The following is a 24,276-nucleotide window of genomic DNA, read 5'->3' as shown; positions in this document are numbered from 1 at the left end:
TGTGACAGTTGACTGTCCCTTATGTCATCATCATTGATTGTCAGCTGGTATGTGCCAGGGCTGTGTTCACTCCACAGGGGTGTAATTTTAGGTGAAGTAATTAGCCACCAGCTGCGTACGGGCTGCCTCACCACATGCCTTTTCCCCTCCCATGCGCAGCGGGCGTGCATGTGGTTGGGGATGTGGGGGCTCCACCATGTCCACCCGCAGGCCCCGGCGGGTTGCAATGTTGTGCAGGACACATGCTGCCACTATGATCCTGCACACTACGGGGGGCGCATATAGTAGCTGCCCACCAGAGCGGTCAAGGGAGCGAAAGTGTGACTTGAGCACTCTGAATGTGCACTCCACTATGCCCCGGGTTGCAATATGGGCTGTGTTGTATCTTACCTCGGGTGCTGTGGTGGGGTTCCGAATTGGCATCATCATGTGGGTGCTCAGAGGGTAGGCACTGTCCCCTGGGGAGGTGATGATGGGTATCATTAGTGGGGTTGTGACATTACTCAGAATCAGACATGCATGCATGTGCAGAGGCATTTATACTCACCAAGCAGTCATGTATCGCCATGCCGCCCTGCTTCTAGGTCCCGGTTTAGGGGTGACATTCTGAAAATGAAACTGTCGTGGGTGGACCCTGGATAGTTGGCATATACTGAGGTGATGATTCCCTTGGCATCACATACTACCTGCAAGTTGATGGAATGCCAGTGATTGCGGTTTCTATAGATGTGCTCAGTTGCGTTGGGAAGACGTAGAGCCACATGGTGCAATCAATGGCACCTAGCACTTTGGGGAAGTGTGCCACCCCGTAAAATTCCTGGACGGCAGCCTGCCTTTCTGCAGGTGTTCTGGGCATGTATATGTGCCTGCGGACTGAAGAGCGTGCAGTCATGATGGCCAACACCTGGTGTAGGCAGCGTGACTGCGTGGCCTGTGACCCCCCCCCACCACTATGGCGCTTGTCCGCTGAAATGAACCAGTGGCCAAGAAGTGCAGTACATTGAGCACCTTTTCCAAGGGGCTCAGTGCTTGGGAGCACAGGGTGGGTGATGTGAGGTCATCCTCCCACTCACTCACCAGGTTGAGTAGTATGTGTGGTGGGAACCTGTACCTCCCATACACCTGATAATCAGGCATCCCAAAAAGGCTGGTCCTGGGTGTAAAAATTCTGGGCCTGGCTATCCTCCTCCTCCTGCGGTGTCCCACGACCACTGCTGCGAGGAATGGTATATTCATCATAGCGTCTGAGCTTGTTTGTTGTTTGCGTGCACTTTTATGCTGCCTGGGGCCACGTACGCCTGCTTCCTGCTGGCGTACGTGTTTCCGGATTAGCGCGTCTTTTTTGGGGCACGCGTTTCCCCTGTTCGATTCCATGAATACGTGTTGTAGGCGCGCGTGTGGGCGTTCCGCACATTTACCTCCTGTACTTGCCCCGTAATGGCCACATTTGCATGCGTTGTTCCCCATTCCACGTGTTACGCCCCGTGTTACGCCTACTTTTGTTGTGTGCACCGCGCTATGTGCGTTTTCGGTGTGCGCATAGCGCATGCCGTTTGATGACGTGTGCGCCCGCCACGCAGGATTTTAGCGCACATCCCAGGATTTACACACGCACGGACTTCCATGAATCGATGTGCACGGCTTTCGCACGCTTGCACTGCGATTCGCACGCTTTCGCACGCTTGTGCTGCGCACATTAATTTCATGAATCGGCCTGTCAGTGTAGATTCGTCAAATGACACCTCATTAATAAGCCTTTACATTATTTTGGGACCCTCCCTCTAATTTTGCCCCCTCTTGACAAAATCCCACCAAACTTCGCAAAAACATTTATATCTATATGTAACATCAGTTTGCCAAATTAAAGTGTATATTTGTCCAATGGCACCTTATTTATAAGCCTTTACATTATGTTGGGACCCCCCCTCTAATTTTGCCCCCTTTTGACAAAATCCCACCAAACTTTGCAAACTCATTCGGTATCAGGTTGGGAATATAATTGCAAAATTTCATGCAGTCTCATTAAGTGGCGCAAATTAATAAGCCATCCAAGAACTGCTTTTCACCAACCCTGTAATGCAGAGGTGTCCGTAACTTCTTAGGAATGTTCGCGAACATCCAAACTGTTTGCGGACTTTTGTGGTGAAAAACACCTTGTTTTTTTTAATTCTTTCAGCCATATTCCATCCCATCCTGATCACCCCTCACCTTCCCAGGGATTATTTGATAAATTTGATAATTTTGACAAGTGCAATGTTGTGTTTTTTAATATGTTTTTACTGCAATGTCCACGGACACCGGCCTTTGGCATTTCCAAAAATCTGATGCACCTCACACTTCACTCCAACCAATCAGTGAACACGTTGCGTGTCCGCGGACATGACGCAAGTCTATTAGCCAATCGGTGTCCTGTCCGCGAAGCAAACCCGGGAAGTGTGTCTACGGAGCGGACATAGATATCACACATTTTTTTGCCTTACGTTTTGGTCGTTTAAAAAAAACTACTGACAGATTTAAACCAAATTAACAAAAGCACGCTTTCGGGACCAAGCTGCCGCTCCTGCCGCAAATTTGGTGAAAATCCGTCCAGAGGTTTGGGCTGTAGGCGTGATCAAAGTTTTTTCCCATTATGTCCATGGGAAAAAAAAACATTTTGAGACCCCCCTATAACTTTGCCCCTCCTTGACCAAAAATCACCAAACCTTCCGAAGAAATTCAGAGTGGGACATATACTCTTTTTGCAAAGTTTGGTGAGGATTCGTCCAGGGGGAGCAAAGTTATAAGCTGCCCATAAAGTGCTCTTTCTATGGGTTTAACAACTTAACCATAACTACATGGCCGCTTCCGCAGGCCATGTAATATATATATATATATATATATATCAGTGAAAAAACTTTGTTAAAGGGACGTTATGGTTAAGTTGCGCTGCTAAAAACCTTTCAAATTCAGTGAAAAAACTTTGTTAAAGGGAAGTTATGGTTCCAAGTAAAACCGGAAAACCCTTGAAATTCACCAGTTATGGTAAGCTAAGCAACCATAACTCGCGCCACCACCGTGCACTGCTAAGCCTAACACCCAGGACATAAAAGATGACATCACAAATGTCATTGATGACATCACTGATGACATCACATGCCTGACTCCCCCTTTTTCTTTCCTGACATATCTAGGCCACATGATTTTCTTCAGTAGCAGTCAGGAACTAAAAATTATAAATGTACTATATTCGTAGACTTATCCTTCAAGTATGTTCTTATAATAATTCCCTTATGGTCCAGTCATATCATATGAAACAAATACATAGGGGAAGACACAACCTTGAAAGACAGAAATCCTTTGTGTGCATTAAAATTATCAGTAGATTTATCAGCACTTTCTGTTAGTTTCGATGTTTTTTTATTACTGTACTTTCCCTGTATATACTCATATTTTTATATGTTGTACTCACACTATTTTCCTTAGGGTCCAGACACATCATGTGATATATATAAATAGGGTAAGTAACAGCTTTGAAACAGAGCAATCATTTCTCTGCATAAAGGTAATCAGTTAGGTTATGAACACTTTCTGCTACTATTGCTGTTTTTTTTCTTCTTACTTCAATTCCCTTGTATATATTCATATTTGTATGTGGTGTTGTCTCTTTGTGATTTGTCTATAATAATGCAATTATGTAGTAAGTGGGTTTTATTACCTACTTATCACAAGTTTCACTGTACGCAAAACTGTAATATGAAAACAGTTATCATTTCACTGTTCAACTTGGCAAGCTTATGAATATTGCACCTCATCGTGTATGCTGCCCACAATGCCTATGTTTCTACATGAGTACCTTAGTATACTGGATGGAACTTCATAAGAGAATGCTATTTATATCAATGCATTGCTTAATACACTGATTAGCACTTGATATTTATTCCAATAATGAAAGATAAATGCACATGTGATGTCATCAGTGATGTCATCAATGACATTTGTGATGTCATCTTTGATGTCCTGGGTGTTAGGCTTAGCAGTGCATGGTGGTGGCGCGAGTTATGGTTGCTTAGCTTACCATAACTGGCGAATTTCAAGGGTTTTCCGGTTTTACTTGGAACCATAACGTCCCTTTAACAAAGTTTTTCACTCAATTTGAAAAGTTTTTAGCAGCGCAACTTAACCATAATGTCCCTTTAACAAAGTTTTTTCACTAAATTTGAAAGGTTTTGTAGCAGCGCAACTTAACCATAATGTCCCTTTAACAAAGTTTTTTCACTGAATTTCAGAGGTTTTTAGCAGCGCAACTTAACCATAACGTCCCTTTAACAAAGTTTTGTTCACTGAATTTCTTAGGTTTTTAGTAGTGCAACTTAACCATAACGTCCATTTAACAAAGTTTTTTCACTGAATTTCAGAGGTTTTTAGAAGTGCAACTTAACAATAATGACTTTGACTTTATATACATGTCATATGGAACTGACTGATTCTCTTCTACTGTACTTGATTTCCACGAACTCATTTAATGTTCGCGGACATGTTCGAAGAACAGTACCACTACCTAAAAACTCTGGGGGGGTATGTTTGATTGTTATATCATAACATAGGAACATTTAACAAATTCAAAAAGGAGCACACAAACACATTATATATACTAATACATAAGAAATGTAACCCATATATACAACACACTATTTTTTATTTATTTATTTGTTTGTATAGCGCTAAAAGCCCGCGGGCATCAGAGCGCTGATAAAGAGACAAGACAACAGATAGTGGAAAAACAGGACAGAGTGTGAATGACCGATTTCCTCATGATCGAACAGGCCTGTTACCCAGAGTTAGTTGAAAAGTACTTTATTCAATTTCTTCCGAAAAAGAATGTAGTTGGATTCGAGCTTCAGTGAGGTGGGAAGTTCGTTCCATTTTTTTATGCTTAGTGTCGGGAAAGCCTTGCCAAGGCCGTGCTGCTTTTTTGTTATGGTGGTTTGCAATTGGCCTGTGTTGGAGAATCTGAGCCGCCTTGGTGGCTCATATCACTTGAATTGTTTCTTGAGGTAGGCCGGTGCTTTGCCGTATAAGCAATGATGAACCATGGTGAGAGACTTAAAAGTAATTCTTTCTTTCATAGCCAACCAATGGAGGGCCTTCCTTTCTCCAGTGATATGTTCCCTCCAGGTTCTTCCTGTGATGGTCCTGATGGCGTTATTTTGGATTGTTTGACATTTCTTCACACATTTGCTGTTTGCTCCTAATAGTAGGGAATTTCCATAATCTAGTCTAGATAGTATAGTGGCTCTAGCAATGGTTGTGCTGTTTTTTTGGTATAGCAATGGTCTGATTTTTTTCAGTAGCATTTGGTGGTATTGATAATTTTTCTTTAGATAGGCTGTGTGTGCTTCAGCACCTAACAAGGTTTGAAGATATACTCCTAGTGTCTTCACTTTTTCTGATATCGGAATTTGGGTGTTTTTAATAGAGAATGAAGAGTAGAGTGGGCTCAATTTCTTTCTGGCCTGTGTAAAGCCGAAAATCATAAGCTCGGTCTTGGAGCCATTTAGACACATCCAATTTTCTTTCATCCAACATTCTATGGTGTTGTATAGGGATGAGAGTTTGTCACTGTCCTTATTGTAATCCCCGCTAAGTTCGAAGCCTAGCTGGGTATCATCGGCAAAGTTCGTAAAGAAAATACCCATTTGAGATAACATGGTGCAAAGGCAGTGCATGTAAAGGTTGAAAAGAAGAGGGGAGAAACTGGCCCCTTGTGGGACACCACAATCCACCAGTTTGGTGTTTCATGTTTTATTTCCCCAGACAATCCTGGATTGCCTGTTTTGAAGGAATGAGGCTATCCAATCGGTTGCCCCTGATGAGTAACTTCCTGATTTTTCCAGGGCCTCTCAGAGTTTTGTTTGATCCAGCAAATCGAATGCTGCCGAGAGGTCCAATAATATTAACAGGCCTGATTTGCCTTTATCTATTATTGACAGCATTTCAGTCTGGAGGTCTAACAGAGCAGACTCGGTACTATGGCTGGATCTAAATCCGGACTGCTGTGGGTGTAATAAGATGTTTTCATCTACATAGCTTTGGAGTTGTTCTGTAGCTACTTTATCCAGAATTTTCAGCAGAAAATTGCAGTTAGTTATGGGTCTGAGATTGGCTGGGTCTTGTTGATTGAGGTCCGGTTTCTTTGGTAGGGGAGTGACCGTGACTGTTTTAATGATGCTGGGTACAGTTTGGTCCCTAAAAGAAGCATTTACCATTCTTCTGAAGAAGGGGACAAAAATATCTGGATTGTCCAGAATGAATTTTGGAGATAGAACATTTTCCAAACACGAGGTGCATCTCATATTGGAGAGTGGTTTCTTCATTTCATCTAGTGTGATGGACCTGAATTGAAATTTGGGGTTTTCTGATTCAATCTTATTTTCTACAAAGTGGGTGTCAATTGAAGTATTTGTGGTCTGGCAGTTTATGATGGTTTCTCTGGCTTTAACAATTTTATTATGAAATGCGGTTTGAACTTTCTCGCAATCTATTTCGGTAGGTTGGAAAGGTGGAGTGAGAGTCGTGGGTTTGTCTATGGATTTGAGAATTTGGAAGAGCTTTCCAGTGGAGTTTGCCGCGGTACTAATGATGTTGTTATAGTAATTTTTCTTCAGATCTATAAGATTAGATTTGTAGATGCGCTCTGCATTTTTCCAATTCATTTTGTTCATTTCTGTGGGTTCTTTTAGCTATTTCCTCTCAAGGTTCCTTTTATCTTTCTTGAGCTCAATCGCTTCAGCATTGAACCATTTTTGGTGATTAGAATTGGGTCTGACTTTCTTGTTTTTTAGGGGGGCGTGGAGATCTAATAATTTTATCATGCCATGATTGTATGTTGATATTATATGTTCACAAGAATCTTCATCTTTTGTAGTGTCCATGATTTTCTGCATTTCTGCTGAAAGCATGCTGCTTGTAATTTTTTTCAGGTTCCGGTAGAAAACTGATTTCGGTATATTAGATTGTTTTACCTTTTTAAAGTTCAGAGTCAGGGAAATTTCAATTTTGAAATGATCTGACCAGATGCATGGATAAGTTCTAAGCATGGTTACTTTGGAGCTGTTTGTGACAATCCAGTCCAGCTGGTTCCCTGTGATAGCCGTGGGGCCTTTGTTAGTGATGGTAAAATTACTATTTTCTAGGTCCTCTTCTAGAATTATGGCTTGTTGGTCGTGTTGGTTTCCTCTCCATCTGTTTATGTCACCCATCAATATAGTTTCTGTGTTGGTGGATTTGAGGTTATTTAAGATGGTCACAATTTCATCATTAAACTCTGATGTTAAGGATGGAGGTCTGTATATAGTTATAATATTTATATTTATACAATTGTTTTGAGTGGGGGTCAGTTTGAGATGAATGATCTCACATCCTGAGCACTGAATCGGGGTGGCAAAGCGTTTAAGGGAGTTTTTTGCGATTATCGCCACTCCTCCGCCCTTTCCAGAGTCTCTGTTTTTAAGGTATATGTTATAATTAGATGGAATTGCAGTGTCTATAGTAGGTCCAACAGGTTCTTGTAACCATGTTTCTGTTAGGCATAAAATGTCTAGTTTCTCGTCTATAATGTAGTCGTGGATTTCTTGTGCATGTTTCGTCATTGACCTGGTATTTAATAATGCGATTTTAAGGTTAGCATTATCAGCCACTATCTCATGAGCTGCTTCGATGTGAATGGCAGCTTTGGGTGGTATTCTTCTGATCTGTGTAACAGTTTGATCAGGAGGCTCAGGTCTGTATCTAAGAAAGTCCTGGACCAGGCCTTGCTGCTGTAATATAGCAGCTTGGGACAGTAGGTCATTAATATTAGGGTAAACCATACCTGTATTTTAGTAAGCAATGCCTATGTTCGAGATCCGGCAGCGATTCCTGCCGTGTGCCGTGGGATGCCATGGACCGGCGTAGACTGGCTTCGTCGCGGAAGTGCCGGCGCTGAAGCGCCTGACGTTTCCTTAACGCGACGTTTGAGGATTATGGGAATGGTAGTTCCCAGGTGTCAGGGCTTGTGTCTGCGTCGGCAGAGAAGCCTGAAGGCGCGCGAGGTACTTGGTTTCTAAAGTTGGTAAGCAGAAACGAAGAGCGAATCAGCAAAAGCAAAAAGCCTTACAATCTGTCTAATTTATCCACTACGATGCTGGCTTACATTTAAGTTTCAGATTTTTCCACTCGCAAACAATTGTCAGAAAAATAACTTTGGTAAGTCAAAATCTAATGCTTCCATCCTTATGGGACTGACCTTTTATTTCTAGTGCAGATGCAAAGCACAAAGTGTAGTGTTCCGTAGACTGTACTTTACCAGATGGGTACTTCAGTATGGCGCGCAGCGCACTGTTACTTGCAGGCCACCTGGGGCAGACTAACCTTGAGGAGGAGGTGTGCTGCTGAGGTTAAAGTATAGGTCCGCCGGGACCGGCGTAGACCGGCTTTGTCGCGGAAGCGCTGCCGCTGAAGCGCCTGCCATTTCCTTAAGGCGACGTTTGAGGATTATGGGAATGGTAGTTCCCAGGTGTCAGGTCTTGTGTCTGCGTCGGCAGAGAAGCCTGAAGGCGCGCGAGGTACTTGGTTTCTAAAGTTGGTAAGCAGAAACGAAGAGCGGATCAGCAAAAGCAAAAAGCCTTACAATCTGTCTAATTTATCCACTACGATGCTGGCTTACATTTAAGTTTCAGATTTTTCCACTCGCAAACAATTGTCAGAAAAACAACTTTGGTAAGTCAAAATCTAATGCTTCAATCCTTATGGGACTGAGCTTTTATTTCTAGTGCAGATACAAAGCACAAAGTGTAGCGTTCCGTAGACTGTACTTTACCAGATGGGTACTTCAGTATGGCGCGCAGAGCACTGTTACTTGCAGGCCACCTGGGGCAGACTAACCTATAATATTTAACCATACTAACCATTCATTTAAATGCACTATGTTCTAAAATGGAATATACCACAAGAAGATAAATTGGCTTCCAACATAATTACCTCACAAACACGACAGAACTGAGAACAAGAGCAGACCCACTGAGTATATAGGACATATCTTACCTGAAATAGTAAGTGTACTTAATTCTATTAATATATTTATAAACTTTCTGTATTAGATAAAAAAAATATTATCTTTTTTTTTTTTCTCACAGAAATGTCTAGCACTCTGGAATGGCTAGAGGAGCATTTCCCACATGAAGAAATGTCACAAGATAGTGAAACTAATGGTAAACACTTTATAATATAAACCATGTAATTATTATTATTTTGTATACATTTAACATATATATATATATTTTTGTACAGAGCATACCAAAATAGAAAATACTTCAGAAAAACCTGTTATGGATAACACTTTTCACAGTACAGAAGAAAAAATTGATTTTCTGTTGACTAATTTTAATAAATTGAAAACTTTTGTGGAAGATCATTTTAAACCAAAAACCTCGTACCATTGCCCCACATGTACTTGTCCCTCCTCACCATATCCCAGTCAATTATCCCCAAACCCTCTCCATAACCCAAATGTTTTGATGAGACTTCCATCCATTCTTCTCCTAATAACAATCATGTTGAAACCCCTAATTCTCCTGTTTTTGTTTCTGTTTCTGCCTCACCTTCTCTGTCATAAATTATTAATATATGTTAAATAAAGTTTAATTTTTATATTGTGTTGTAAATAGTTTCATTTAAAAAAAAAAAAAAACAATGTAGGTGTCCGCGGACAGTGCAGGTGTTCTGAAGTGTTTGTAAATAAACGAAAATGGAGGTGTCCTGAAGAACACTATACCTGTTCGTACTGTTCGCTAGCAAGATGAAACTATTCTAAGAACACACGCGGTGTCCAGAAATGTTCGTTAAAAAAAATAAATTAAAGTGTCCTAAAGAACACTATATCTGTCCGTAGTGTTCGCTATCAAGTTTAAACTGTTCTAAGAACACAATTGGTGTCCTGAATTGTTCGTAATTAAACGAAAATGGAGGCGTCTTAAAGAACACTATACCTGTCCGTACTGTTCGCTAGCAAGTTGAAACTGTTCTAAGAACACAATTGGTGTCCTGAAATGTTCGTACATAAATGAAATTGGATGTGTCCTCAAGAACACTATATCTGTATATCTGTCCTTACTGTTCGCTAGCAAGTTTAAACTGTTCTAAGAACACACGCAGTGTCCTGAAATGTTCGTTTCACGTGTAACGCATTTTTAATTACTTCAGGACCCGAACAGTGTCCGTAGAACATCAACGCGCATGCGCTAACCAATCTCCGTGCATTTGGTGTCCTGCGGACATGCGCTTCCTTCGCGGACTTGTTCGCGAACGGATCATATGACCGCACCCACGCTGATCGCGTGTTCTCAATGCGGACACTGTTCGTGTCCCCGAACAATTTAAAAGTACATTTTCAATTAATCCATAATATTTTTCAATAAAATCTCACCATGGCACAAGTCCCACATAGTAATTCTGAGTTTCTACATACCTTTTGAAACTTTTTGAACTTCATTTTGTGTTCGATCTGTCCGCGGACAGCGCGCATGTCCGCGGATCGCGCCCAAGCACCCCTATAAAAGACCACGCCCTATAGCTTATTCTCATTGTGTTTCTGGCTATTCTTCAGAACACAGCGATTTTTGCTGCCACCTGCAGATTACACCATCATCGAGATGGCACCCATGGCTGAACTACTGCCACCTGGTGCTGCACCTGCTTCAGCACCACCCCCACCCCCTCCACCACCACCACCTCCCCAAGGGCCTGAAAAGGGGAACAGGAGTGAGGATGCAGAGGAGGAAGAAGAGGATAATGAGAATGAGGTAGAGGAAATCCCTACTACCCGCACTAGGCGTGAGTCTTGGGTGTGGTGGTTATTTACCATTCATGGGAATGGTCCTAAGGCTTGTGCGAACCGTGTTACCTGCAATGAGTGCAAAATGATACTCAGGGAAGCACGGTAAGTACAGCTTTGGGACCACTACTATGAAGCGACACCTGATGTCATTTCACTCTGGGGCTATTCGCAGGGTTGTATCTTGCGAAGAACGTAGCAGGTTGATTTCCTCTACTTCTTCCTCTGTTTCTGATCCTGTCACCACAAGGACCACCTCGGTGGGACAGCGTTTTCCTCAAGCTGCCTCACAGGCCATACAGAATACTGATGACCCTTACCTTTCGAGGGTCACAGTTGTATGTATGTACTGTGACACAGTACTCTGCAGGGGGAGCGACTTCGTAGTGCTTTTGAGACTATCGTCTCAGAGCACGAGAAGATCTGCTCACTACCCAAATAAAACCCACTCTACATCTTCCTCTCTCAGCTCGCACTTTCATATCCCTGTGGTTGGTGTCCCCCCCTTTACCTTCCTTTCCCCTCCTCTCCTAGTGTGTCGTGTATAAAAAACCAAAAAAATACAAAATATCAAAAATCAAAAACAAAATAAGGCTCTTTTCAGAGCCGCCTTTCACAGTTAAAAAATAGAAGTGAAAATAAATGAAGCACGGCCCTTTGTATTTTTTAGAAGTCCGCGGACAGTTCGCGAACATTAAAAAAATTGGGTTGCCACCCTATCACAAACATTGCAATTTTCTCTGGGAGGAAGTGGTGCTTTGGGAGATGTTTGTAAGTCAAAAATTATAAATGCTTAACACCTACTTCAAAATGGATGTTGTAATTCCAAAAAAGGTTGCAATGCATTTTGTACATTTCTCAGAAAAATCTGATTGCCACCATAAGTAAGATGGACTCCATCTCTGCGAAAAATGTTTGTACTACGAAACAGAATATTTTCATTGTGAAAAGAAGACATGCCAAAATCTTTTAGAAAGGCACAAACAGCTTTATTAACATTGCGCTTTGCTTTTTCCATTTGTGAACCAAATGAAGAAGAACAAAGCCACATTTGTCTCTGCGCAATCCGTGAAAATATCACTTGAGAATTAGGAAACATGTCCATAACCTTCCCAAGTCCTTCTCTCATAGCAAATTGCAAAAAAATTCCAGTCACATGTCCTAAACTGTTCCCTCCACAATGAATTACAATTATGTCTGGATGTTGCTCTGTCTCCAAAGTAGCACAGAGAGGTAGCAAGTCCAACCACTTCATTCCTTCGTACTCCATGCCAGTGTACTTCCACATGTGGGAATCCAAGATCTACAGCTATTCCACAGCTTTCTGCATGCACCTTCAACCAATATATCATGAATCTCCCAAAATCCATACAATCTTTTTCCTAAAACACACAGACATAGCTATCTGTTGTTCTCTCAGCAAAAACAGTATATGAGAAACTCTCTTCTGGCACAACACACCCACTAAACTTTCCTGACCAATCCCTTTCAGTACTCATTCTCATTTGCATGACTTCTGAACCCAAAAATCCCCGGATGTAACTCCCGATGTCCGCGAACTACCGCAATGTCCGCGGACATATCGTAACATGAACAGCCCTTCTAACATTTCCACTTCACTCTCTCTGCCATTCCCTCATTGGATGTAGCTAAGAAGTCACATGACCATGCACCAATCACATTCAAGACATCTAACTGCATCATCATAGATCAGCACTGCAAATGTACTGTGAATCTCTCTGAGTACAAGTGTCATATCATTGGCAAGCACCATTTACCAGAAATACTGTACAAGTCTCCAAGATTTCTACTTACAGCTCAATGCATATCCATATGCATGAACACAATCTTCAGGTATGCATATTTTCTGTACAGTAGATGAACACATTTTCAAACAGACTTTTAGCTTGTGTAATCTGTAAAATGAATTTACTGTATTTTTTTCAATTTCCTAAAATCAACTATCACTTATAAACCTTTATACTATTTACTTTCTTTATACACACACACTCAAATCATGTTAAACTAACATTTTTAAATGAAATATATAGACTACATATATTCAAACAAAATTGCATGCAAGCACAATGTATGTTTAAATCTTTAAAAAAATACTTATACAATTTCATATTTTTTTGTTTTTATTTATTTATTTACTTAATTACTTTAATTTAGACATGACATTGAGGCACTATTACCTAGAACAGCTTAGTTACAGAAATAGTGGTATTCACTGGTATATTATAAATTTCAAAAGACATAGTAAAGATATTTTTTTGCTACAGTTAGTCATTCAATACAATTTGTTCATTAAGAACATATCATATGTACTGAACTGATGCAATGTATCTTATATAAATACATTAGTTTAATGGTTTTGAAGAAGGCGCTGAAGATTTCAATTAAAAAAATCAATATCTAAATTAAAAACAGCGCTATATACAAACAAAATTACTAATTTGAATCTTTTACAATTGCAGTGAAGACCAGTCTCCTGAAAAGAAGCAGTCGAATTCGAAGAACAAAGAAGAACTAAGAAGTTACCTGTTAATTTAAGAAAAAAGTAAGTAGAATATCACCATAATATTTGTATCATTACTCAAACATACTGTAAAGTTAATACAAGCTATTTCTGTGCCTAAAAATAGAGATTGTGTACCATTTTGTCCAAAAATCTCAATGTCTTGAACAGCGATTTACAGCCCGAATGGCCCACAAATTCCTATTTTTGGACACACAAATTACCCAACTGAACCGCTACAATTTTCATATTATAGAACAAACAACTGTTTTAATTGTATACATTAGATTTACTATTTGTACTTTTCCACACCACTAGCGTACTTTTTTTTGTCATCTGAACCCCAGTTTAGTAACACATGAATTCAAGAATACCTATCCCTACTAGTTGTAGTTCCCAATGCACAATCACACACCATTACATACATCTTTATCATCTTACTCAAACACTCATGCACACAGCACACATACATTCCAGAACACCCCAACCCATACCTTCTTTATTTTTTCCAACAGACCCTAAAGAATGCCTACCAAAAGTCAAGTCTGTAGAAAGCAACGCAGAAGTAGAGCAAATGAAAATAAAAGTGTCCAACATAAGCATCCATCTCTAGCAGAATTTGTAAAAAAAAGTTGAAACAAAACAGCTAATACAGTCATTTAGTGAAACACAAGAGGTTTCAAGTACAAAAACTTTGCCTCCTCTATCAAAATGTAAAACAAACCAAAAAACAATTAACAGAAAATCAGCTATCACTACAGATAAAACTACTTCTTTAAATTTTAATATGGTGCAAATTAAGCATACCAAGAAAAGTATTTTAGCCAAAATGTACCATCACAAAGTCATTCAAAATCTTATAAAAACAGGAGAGAAATCAGGTTCAATGCTTAAAACCTATCGTAGGAAATTAATCTTAGAAGCATTGATGGACAGTGCAATTCTTATCAAAAGAAAGTTATTTATTTTACTGTTTAACAAAATGAAACCACTAACAAAACTAATAACTAAATTACAAAAAAGACTTCTCAATAAGCGAAATGTCAACAGAAAGAACTTCTTAAGTATCTGCGGAGGTGAATGGAATCACACTACGAGCACAGAACCATATTTTAATGAAGAAGCGTACAAACAAAAGCAAACAAATACAATTGCCATACATAGCAGTGGTCGAGGTTATGAAAAAGTGAATAATACCATAATGGAACAAGAAGTACTCCTTACAAAAATATGCCCTGAAAACTTCCTCCATTCAACTGAATCAAAATGTCTAGTGTACAAATGGCCATGCACGTCAATGTGTAACATTCCCAAACAATGTTTCAAATCTTTACGCCAATTCCTCAATAAATATGTAAAAAGCAAAGACAAAATCAAAATTAAATTACTGTAAAATATGGATACCTGTCCAGTGCGCAAGTACACAGGACCACAAGGACATTCACTGGCCTGCATTACAGGACCTACTTGTAAAACCACTTTCCATGATATCAAAAGGATATCAACACATCATTCAACTATAAGAAATCTAGTCTATAAACTGTACTATGCTAAAAGTCCTGCTTTAGCACTAGCAAATTTAAATAACATCCTTCTACATGGTACAGCAAAAGACCTACTTGAAGAAATTGACTATATCCAGAAAAATTATTTTGGAAGTGAAAGCCATTTACAGAATGAAATAGCTTTAAACCAATTAAGCAACAATTCTACACATGGCAACCTTTTGCTAAACACATACAAAAAAGATATACTAAAATTTAAAAGTACATCAGCTGAAGTACCAAACCAAGTATGTGTATGTTGCCGTAGAACCTTTTATAAAAGTAACACAAAAACTGCAGACCTATCATACAAAATAGAAGACAATGAAGATTCTAAATGGTTTGAATTAGCTCTCTACCTTGTAGCAGAAAACAAATACGAAATAACTGACCCCTTAATACTTTGCAGTTACTGCACTACAAAACTAGACAACAACCAAACTTCTTCACGTGCTATCACAAATAATTTGGAATTATACCAGTACCAAAACCCCTACAACAACTTAATTTATATGAGAGCATCATAATTCAAACAGTACACCCATTTCAAGCAATAATACGCCTTCAACCAAAAACAGCAAAATTACCTCCCTCTGAATTGGTAAAAGGCATTCGTGGAAAAGTAGTTTATTTACCATTAGATCTAAAAGAAAATGTGCATACTCTAGGAGTGCAACGCCCAATGCAGCAATCTTTAATTATCTTAGTAAAGACAAAAAAATATGGGAACAGCTGGTAGATTTATATAAAGTTAGACTAGCCTTCCAATATCTTAGAGAGAATAATGAATATTACAAAGAAATTAATATTGAAGAAAACTTGAAAGATACAACTGAAATAATTCAAGAAACACAAGAAGCTGGTCAATTTTAGCTACTAGATCCTGCTACAATATCAAATACTTTAGACCATTATAAAATTCATCCTTTGCACTCTAATGACACCATAGAAGATGTACTGGAAACGTACCAAATGCGTCAAACAAAAGGATCGCCAATCAGCATATGGGAAAAAAGTATAGAAGCACGTGCTTTTCCTCTACTCTTTCCTACTGGCAAAGGAGGAAGGTATGATGATAGACCTATTCAAATATCAGCTTCAGAATACCGCGCATTACGGATGTATTCTGAAGATCCCAGATTTAGACAAAATGTGGAATACATATTCCACCTACTCTTTGAAAGTGAACTAGCAACTTTATGTTACGGAGTTGCACACATATTAAAATCAGGATCACACTTTCAAAATATGACAGCTACACAATTATTAGAAAAAGTGCAACAAAAGGATGAGGTTTTACAATCAAATATTACAAATCTATTAGCAAATATGCGTGGTACTAAAGAGTACTGGTTTCGACGTCATGGAGATGTACGTTGTATGATCAGAAACCTTGGCCCACCCACTTGGTTTGTTACATTAAGTTGTGCAGAATATGCATGGGACGATTTACATGATTTCCTACGCATATCAAATAAAAACAAAACAAACATAGATATACTAACACCTGGAGAACTTTGTTCTTTGGATCCTGTTAATGTTTCAAGATATTTTCACCATCGCTTCATTGCTATGCTACATTTTATTTGTAATAAAACTGTTCATCCCCTTGGAGAAGTGCAACACTTCTTTTGGAGAAAAGAATACCAAGCCAGAGGAGCACCGCATATCCACATGCTTTTATGGATTAAAGATGCTCCTAAATTTGGTCAAGACAGTGATGCCACTGTTTTACAGTTTATTGAGAAATATGTCACTTGTGAAATTCCATCAGAAGCCACAAATAGTGATCTTCATGCACACATTTTACAATTTCAAAGACACAAATGTGGAAAATATTGTTGTCGCAAATACAAAAACAAAGGGAAATACTACACCAAATGCCGATTTGGTTTCCCTAGACCAGTTACAAATACAGGTCAAGTGAACAACCTCATGTCTTCAGTTAGACATAGTGTTAAAGGTAAGTCACCTAAAAATACATATTACATAAAAAGAAAAGAAGAAGAAAAACATATCAATGATTATAATGCAATCATTGCCCACTTATGGAATGCAAACATAGATGTGCAGTACATTGCAGACAATTCTACTGCAGTTGCACGATATGTCACAGCATACTTAACTAAAGCAGAAAAGACAGAGCTCCAAGACCTCTGGAATGACCTGTCATCAGATAAAACAGTGTCTCAGAAATTATACAGCTTGGGCATAAAAATGCTCACCCATAGAGAATGTGGATCATATGAAGCAGCTGATTGTTTAACTGGTACTGCATTGTATGGTAAATCTGAAAATATAGCATGGCTAAGTCTTGGTCCAGCTAAATCTAGAAAAAGAGTTCTAAAATCATATGAAGATATAGAAACAATAGCCAAACGTGATCCCAACAGCCAAGACATTTTTAGAAAACAATTTATTGGACACATACTACCCAAACAGAAGTAATACTTTGGAAAACATGTGTCTATACCACATAGCCCAAAACTACACATACAAAAATAATATAAAACCTGATGAAAAAAAAGGTCAATACAGAGTGACAAACTGTGAAGGCAGCTTAGTTAAACTCACTAAACCAAATTTAATTAATCATATCAAATTGTCATTGAAGACTCCTCAACATAAAGAAATACATTACATGTCCCTGCTACAACTCTTTAAACCATGGAGAAAAGAAGAAGACATACTAGAAAACTATGACTCATATGAAGATGCTTTCAAAGCAAATGAAAGCACTATAACTGATGTAAACTTTACACAATACAAAACAATGTTGCACAATGAACAGCAACATGAAGAAGACCTCCAGGCCCAACTAGATAAAGACACTCCTGACAGTAGTCAACCTTCTGTAACAGGAAGCCAAGAACCACTTGGAGAACCACTAATAATAAATGAGGCAGAATTAGCTATGATAGAAGTAGAAAACACCATGTATGAAGATAAAGAAGACTTAACTATACTACAATCAAAACTAAACAACTAACACATAGCATTTTTGAAGAAGTAACAAAACAAATTGCACATGGTGTACAACATGAAAATAAAGAATATTCCTGCCATAATTATAAACCTATACTACTGTACGTCAGTGGTGAAGCTGGTTCTGGCAAAACATTCCTAATCAAAATCATCAGTAAAGTCCTTCAACAATTGACAAACAACAAACGGTCAGCTGTTGTCACTGCCCCCATAGGTTTAGCTGCCTACAACATAGGTGGTGTCACTTTACACCGATTACTACTATTGCCAGTAGAACACCAGAACAAATTAGACTATTACAAACTTTCTGCAGAAGCTGCAATAGAACTACGCAGAGTATTGAAACAAATGAAAATGCTACTAAAGATGAAGTGAGCATGGTCTCCAACCTAATGTTGGCTTTGATTCACCTCAGATTACAAGAAGTACTGAAAACAAACTATGAAGAGCTCTTTGCAGGAAAACACATTATTGTTTTCGGAGATCTTCTTCAATTGACACCAGTAAAAGGTGAGCCTATTTTTAAAACATTAGGACACAAACTCTGCCGTAAAACTGTTGGCAGCATTGGAAATGTCAACCTTTGGCAACATTTCCAATACAGAGACTGAACAGAAAACATGCGGCAATCTGCAGATCTCACGTATGCCAACATCTTAAAAAGTATCAGAGTTGGTATACTCTCTAAAGAAGCAGAAACAATATTGAAAACCTGGCAAATTAATGCACTTGATGGCGATAATGCATGTGCTACAGATGTTATGGAACAATTAGCCCTCAAAAATGTCAATTGTATGGCCTTAATGCCAACTCTTGCAAGCTGTTTCAAATTCAATGAAATAATGTTAAGTAAATAAATGCAACCAATAATGGAAATTAGCACCACAGACAAACTAGATGTACATGGTATGACACTACCTATTTGTGACCAAGCCACAACAAGACTAAATATTTTAGAAAAATCAATCTCAAACACAGGAGGCTTAGAAAAGATATTAAGATTATCCTTAAATTGCAGAGTAATGCTTAAACGTAACCTTGACGTGGACCAAGGACTAGTTAATGGAGCACTGGGTACAGTTGTTGGCTTTCAAACATACCCACGTGACAACAAAATTCAGTTTGTCAATATACTCTGACAAACTTTCAGAAGTTAAAAGGATAGGACGCTCAACAGCTCGATTCCTTCTCTTCAAAGACATGTATGTACGCAGAGAACAATTTTCTCTAACTCTTGCATACGCAGTCACGATTCATAAATCACAAGGTCTTACCCTAGACAAAGCAATGATAGATATTGGTAACACAGTCTTTAAAGAAGGCATGAGCTACGTAGCACTATAACGCTTACGTACACTTAACGGTCTATTTCTAATCAACTTTGATGCAAGTAAAATAAACGCCGATATTCCTTGCATTTTAGAATACAATAGACTTCGCTCACTATACACTCCCCATCTAAACACATATTCTGTTCCACAAAAAGTAAAACGTTATAAAAGAAAATTAAATCAAACAGAAAAGCAACAGGATGTCACTGCAAATCCTCCAAAGAGAGTAAAAGAAAGTAATACTTCATCAAGTACCACAAGCAAAAAAGAATCAATTAGGGAAAGTAAACCAGGTACTTCTTCAAAGAAGCAAGGCAAACTCCAAGAAAAGCAGTCAGATAGAGAACTACCTGGTCCATTTAAACTCTCAAATATAGTTGCTGTAAGTTGCTACGCAAATGAAGCAATGAATATTCTATTTCAATTACCACCAATTGTTGACAACATTTACTTACACAGTACACACCCATTGTGTATGCAAATGTTAGTACTTCAGAGAAATGCAGCAAACAATCCTGACAACATGTATAGTGTTTATGGAATAAGACAACAATTTGACTACTGTGCTGGAATGGTGAAATTCACTATAAACTCAGGAAGATCACAAGAATTTTTAATGTACTTACTACAAGTACTGGAAAACAAAAACATACCTATAAATGAAATCTTCCAGATTTCATACATGTGGAAACATACATGCACTCTCTGCAACAATGTGACACAAGAAGAAATCCCCAATGAACGCTTCGTATATATATCAATACCTAATTGTGAATCCATTCCATTTCAGCAACTTGTACAAAATGCAAACCATGGTAGATTATGTTCTACCTGCAATTCAGATAATCGCTCCACGTTAGTAATACAAACACATAGTTAATACGTAATACTAATGCTTCTACGTTACAATGCAGATGGTACGAAAAACAACTGCAAGCTGACTGGATTCACACATGGTCAAATATCACTTGGTAAGAAAACCTTCACACCAATAGGTATAATCAACCACGCATGAGCCATAACCAATTCAGGGCACTACACTGCATATATAAAAAAGAAATGTAGATGGTTTCAATGTAATGATAGTACCATTATTCTAAAGCAGAGATTACCAGCAAATCTTACAAACACTTAATTAATGTTCTTAAAACCAAAATTTTGTAACTAAACTGTACTTAACCTCAAGTAAACTTGTAGTAAAAAATATAAACTGTTAGAATATTCCAAAAGCTATCTAACTGCCCAAAGATTCTACAACAATTAATCACATAAATGAATACCACTAAATTAGAGCAATAAATAGACAATTAGAATACGACAATTGTTATCTAACTGTCCCTAAATGTAACAATATCCAAACAGATAAATCAATACCACTAAAATATATAAAAAAATAGACAGTTAGAATACGCCAATTGGTATCTAACTGTCCCAAAATTTAACAATATTCAAACAGATAAATCAATACCACTAAAATATATAAAAAAAATAGACAGAATACGCCTTCTGGTATTTAACTGCTCCAAAATTTCATAATATCCAAACAAATAAATAATATCTTACTGCTCCAAAAATAATTCAACAACCCAATATATAAAGCATTAGCCAGAAACAACAAATGAACACTGAAAACAAACAAATAAACTGTAGCATAACAAAAAAAGTTTTTTATTTTAATCCAACATGGATTTTTTTTCTCCCACACACCCAGTTATTGTAGCAACGAACACAGAAACTGAGCAAATTGCACTGTACTCTGGTTTGTAATCTACTAAATATGAGGGTCCCAAAAAAAAAAAATGTTGATTATTCAATGTAATAAGTCATTATAAAATACTAATACTAACATGCTATTTTCTTTTATCACAGAAATTAACAAGAAATACATGTACTCCAGTTACTAAACCAAACAGTAAGTATATTATACACTCTATGCCCTGGCCACAACCATCGCAGCATATCACACCCATAGTATCTTATAACTTTGTTCCTTATGAATTTGTTTTTGACCCAAAGATATAAGCAACTAAAAATGTGATATGCCCTGGCCACAACCACCGCAGCATATCACACCCATAGAGTAAAACATTTCAACTATGGCCTATGGAAACTTTTAATGTCCGCGGACATTACCAGTGTTCTTAGAACACTTTCAATTTGCCAGTGAACAATACGGACAGTGTCTTCAGAACACCCCCTACGAACATTTCAGGACAACGCAAGAGTTCTTAGAACACTTTCAACTTGACAACGGAGAATACAGACAGCGTCTTCAGGACACCCCCTACGAACATTTCAGGACACCGCGAGAGTTCTTAGAACACTTTCAACTCGACAACGAACAATACGGACAGCGTCCTCAAGACACCACCTACGAACATTTCAGGACAACGCGTGTATTCTTAGAACACACCCCATTTTTTTTATGTGCGAACATTTCAGAACAATGCGAGAGTTCTAGGAACACTTTCAACTTGCCATCGAACAATACGGACAGCGTCTTCAGGACAACCCCTGCGAACATTTCAGGACACCTCGAGAGTTCTTAGAACACTTTCAACTCGACAACGAACAATATGGACAGCGTCCTCAGGACACCCCCTACGAACATTTCAGGACAACGCGTGTGTTCTTAGAACACACCCCTATTTTGGTTATTTGCGAACATTTCAGTACACCGATACAGTTCTTAGAACACTTTCAACTTGCCATCGAACAATACGGACAGCGTCTTCAGGACAACCCCTACGAACATTTCAGGACAACGCGTGAGTTCTTAGAACACACCCCCATTTTCTTTATTTACGAACATTTCAGGACACCGAGACAGTTCTTAGAACAATTTCAACTTGCCATCGAACAGTACGGACAGCGTCTTCAGGACACCCCCTACGAACATTTCAGGACACCGCGAGAGTTCTTAGAACACTTCAGGACAACACGTGTGTTCTTAGAACACACCCCCATTTTGTTTAAGTGCGAACATTTCAGGACAACGCGAGAGTTCTTAGAACACTTTCAACTTGACAACGAACAATACGGACAGCGTCCTCAGAACACCCCCATTTTGTTTATTTGCGAACATTTCAGGACACCCCGAGTGTTCTTAGAACACTTTCAACTTGCCATTGAACAATACGGACAGTGTCTTCAGGACACCACCTGCAAACATTTCAGGACACCGAGACAGTTCTTAGAAAACTTTCAACTTGCCATCGAACAATACGGACAGCGTCTTCAGGACACCCCCTGCGAACATTTCAGGACAACGCGAGAGTTCTTAGAACACTTTCAACTTGACAACGAACAATACGGACAGCCTCATCAGAACAACCCCATTTTGTTTATTTGCGAACATTTCAGGACACCCCGAGTGTTCTTAGAACACATTCAACTTGCCACAGAACAATACGGACAGCGTCCACAGAACACCCCCATTTTGTTTATTTGCGAACATTTCAGGACACCGCGAGAGTTCTTAGAACACTTTCAACTTGCCATCGAACAATACGGACAGCGTCTTCAGGACACCCCCTACGAACATTTCAGGACACCGCGAGAGTTCATAGAACACCTTCAACTCGACAACGAACAATACGGACAGCGTCCTCAAGACACTCCCTACGAACATTTCAGGACAACGCGTGTGTTCTTAGAACACACCCCATTTTGTTTATGTGCGAACATTTCAGAACAATGCCAGAGTTCTTAGAACACTTTCAACTTGACAACGAACAATACGGACAGCGTCCTCAGAACACCCCCATTTTGTTTATTTGTGAACATTTCAAGACACCCCGAGTGTTCTTAGAACACTTTCAACTTGCCATTGAACAATTCGGACAGCGTCTTCAGGACAACCCCTGCGAACATTTCAGGACACCTCGAGAGTTCTTAGAACACTTTCAACTCGACAACAAACAATACGGACAGCGTCCTCAGGAAACCCCCTACGAACATTTCAGGACAACGCGTGTGTTCTTAGAACACACCCCCATTTTGGTTATTTGCGAACATTTCAGTACACCGATACAGTTCTTAGAACACTTTCAACTTGCCATCGAACAATACGGACAGCGTCTTCAGTACAACCCCTATGAACATTTCAGGACAACGCGTGAGTTCTTAGAACACACCCCCATTTTCTTTATTTACGAACATTTCAGGACACCGAGACAGTTCTTAGAACACTTTCAACTTGCCATCGAACAATACGGACAGCGTCTTCAGGACACCCCCTACGAACATTTCAGGACACCGTGAGAGTTCTTAGAACACTTCAGGACAACGCGTGTGTTCTTAGAACACACCCCCATTTTGTTTAAGTGCGAACATTTCAGGACAACGCGAGAGTTCTTAGAACACTTTCAACTTGACAACGAACAATACGGACAGCGTCCTCAGAACACCCCCATTTTGTTTATTTGTGAACATTTCAAGACACCCCAAGTGTTCTTAGAACACTTTCAACTTGCCATCGAAAAATACGGACAGCGTTTTCAGTTATACCCCTGCGAACATTTCAGGACACCTCGAGAGTTCTTAGAACACTTTCAACTCGACAACGAACAATACGGACAGCGTCCTCAGGACACCCCCTACGAACATTTCAGGACAACGCGTGTGTTCTTAGAACACACCCCCATTTTGTTTATTTGCGAACATTTCAGGACACCCCGAGTGTTCTTAGAACACTTTCAACTTGCCATCGAACAATACGGACAGCGTCCTCAGAACACCCCCATTTTGTTTATTTGCGAACATTTCAGGACACCCCGAGTGTTCTTAGAACACTTTCAAGTTGCCATTGAACAATACGGACAGTGTCTTCAGGACACCCCCTGCGAACATTTCAGGACACCGAGACAGTTCTTAGAACACTTTCAACTTGCCATCGAACAATACGGACAGCGTCTTCAGGACATCCCCTACGAACATTTCAGGACACCTCGAGAGTTCTTATAACACTTTCAACTCGACAACTAACAATACGGACAGCGTCCTCAGGACACCCCCTACGAACATTTCAGGACAACGCGTGTGTTC

The sequence above is a fragment of the Ambystoma mexicanum genome, chromosome 5q (assembly GCF_040938575.1).
Source record: "Ambystoma mexicanum isolate Mex_15411 chromosome 5q, UKY_AmexF1_1, whole genome shotgun sequence".
Classification (NCBI taxonomy): Eukaryota; Metazoa; Chordata; class Amphibia; order Caudata; family Ambystomatidae; genus Ambystoma; species Ambystoma mexicanum.
Note: the sequence above shows the minus strand (reverse complement) of the source record.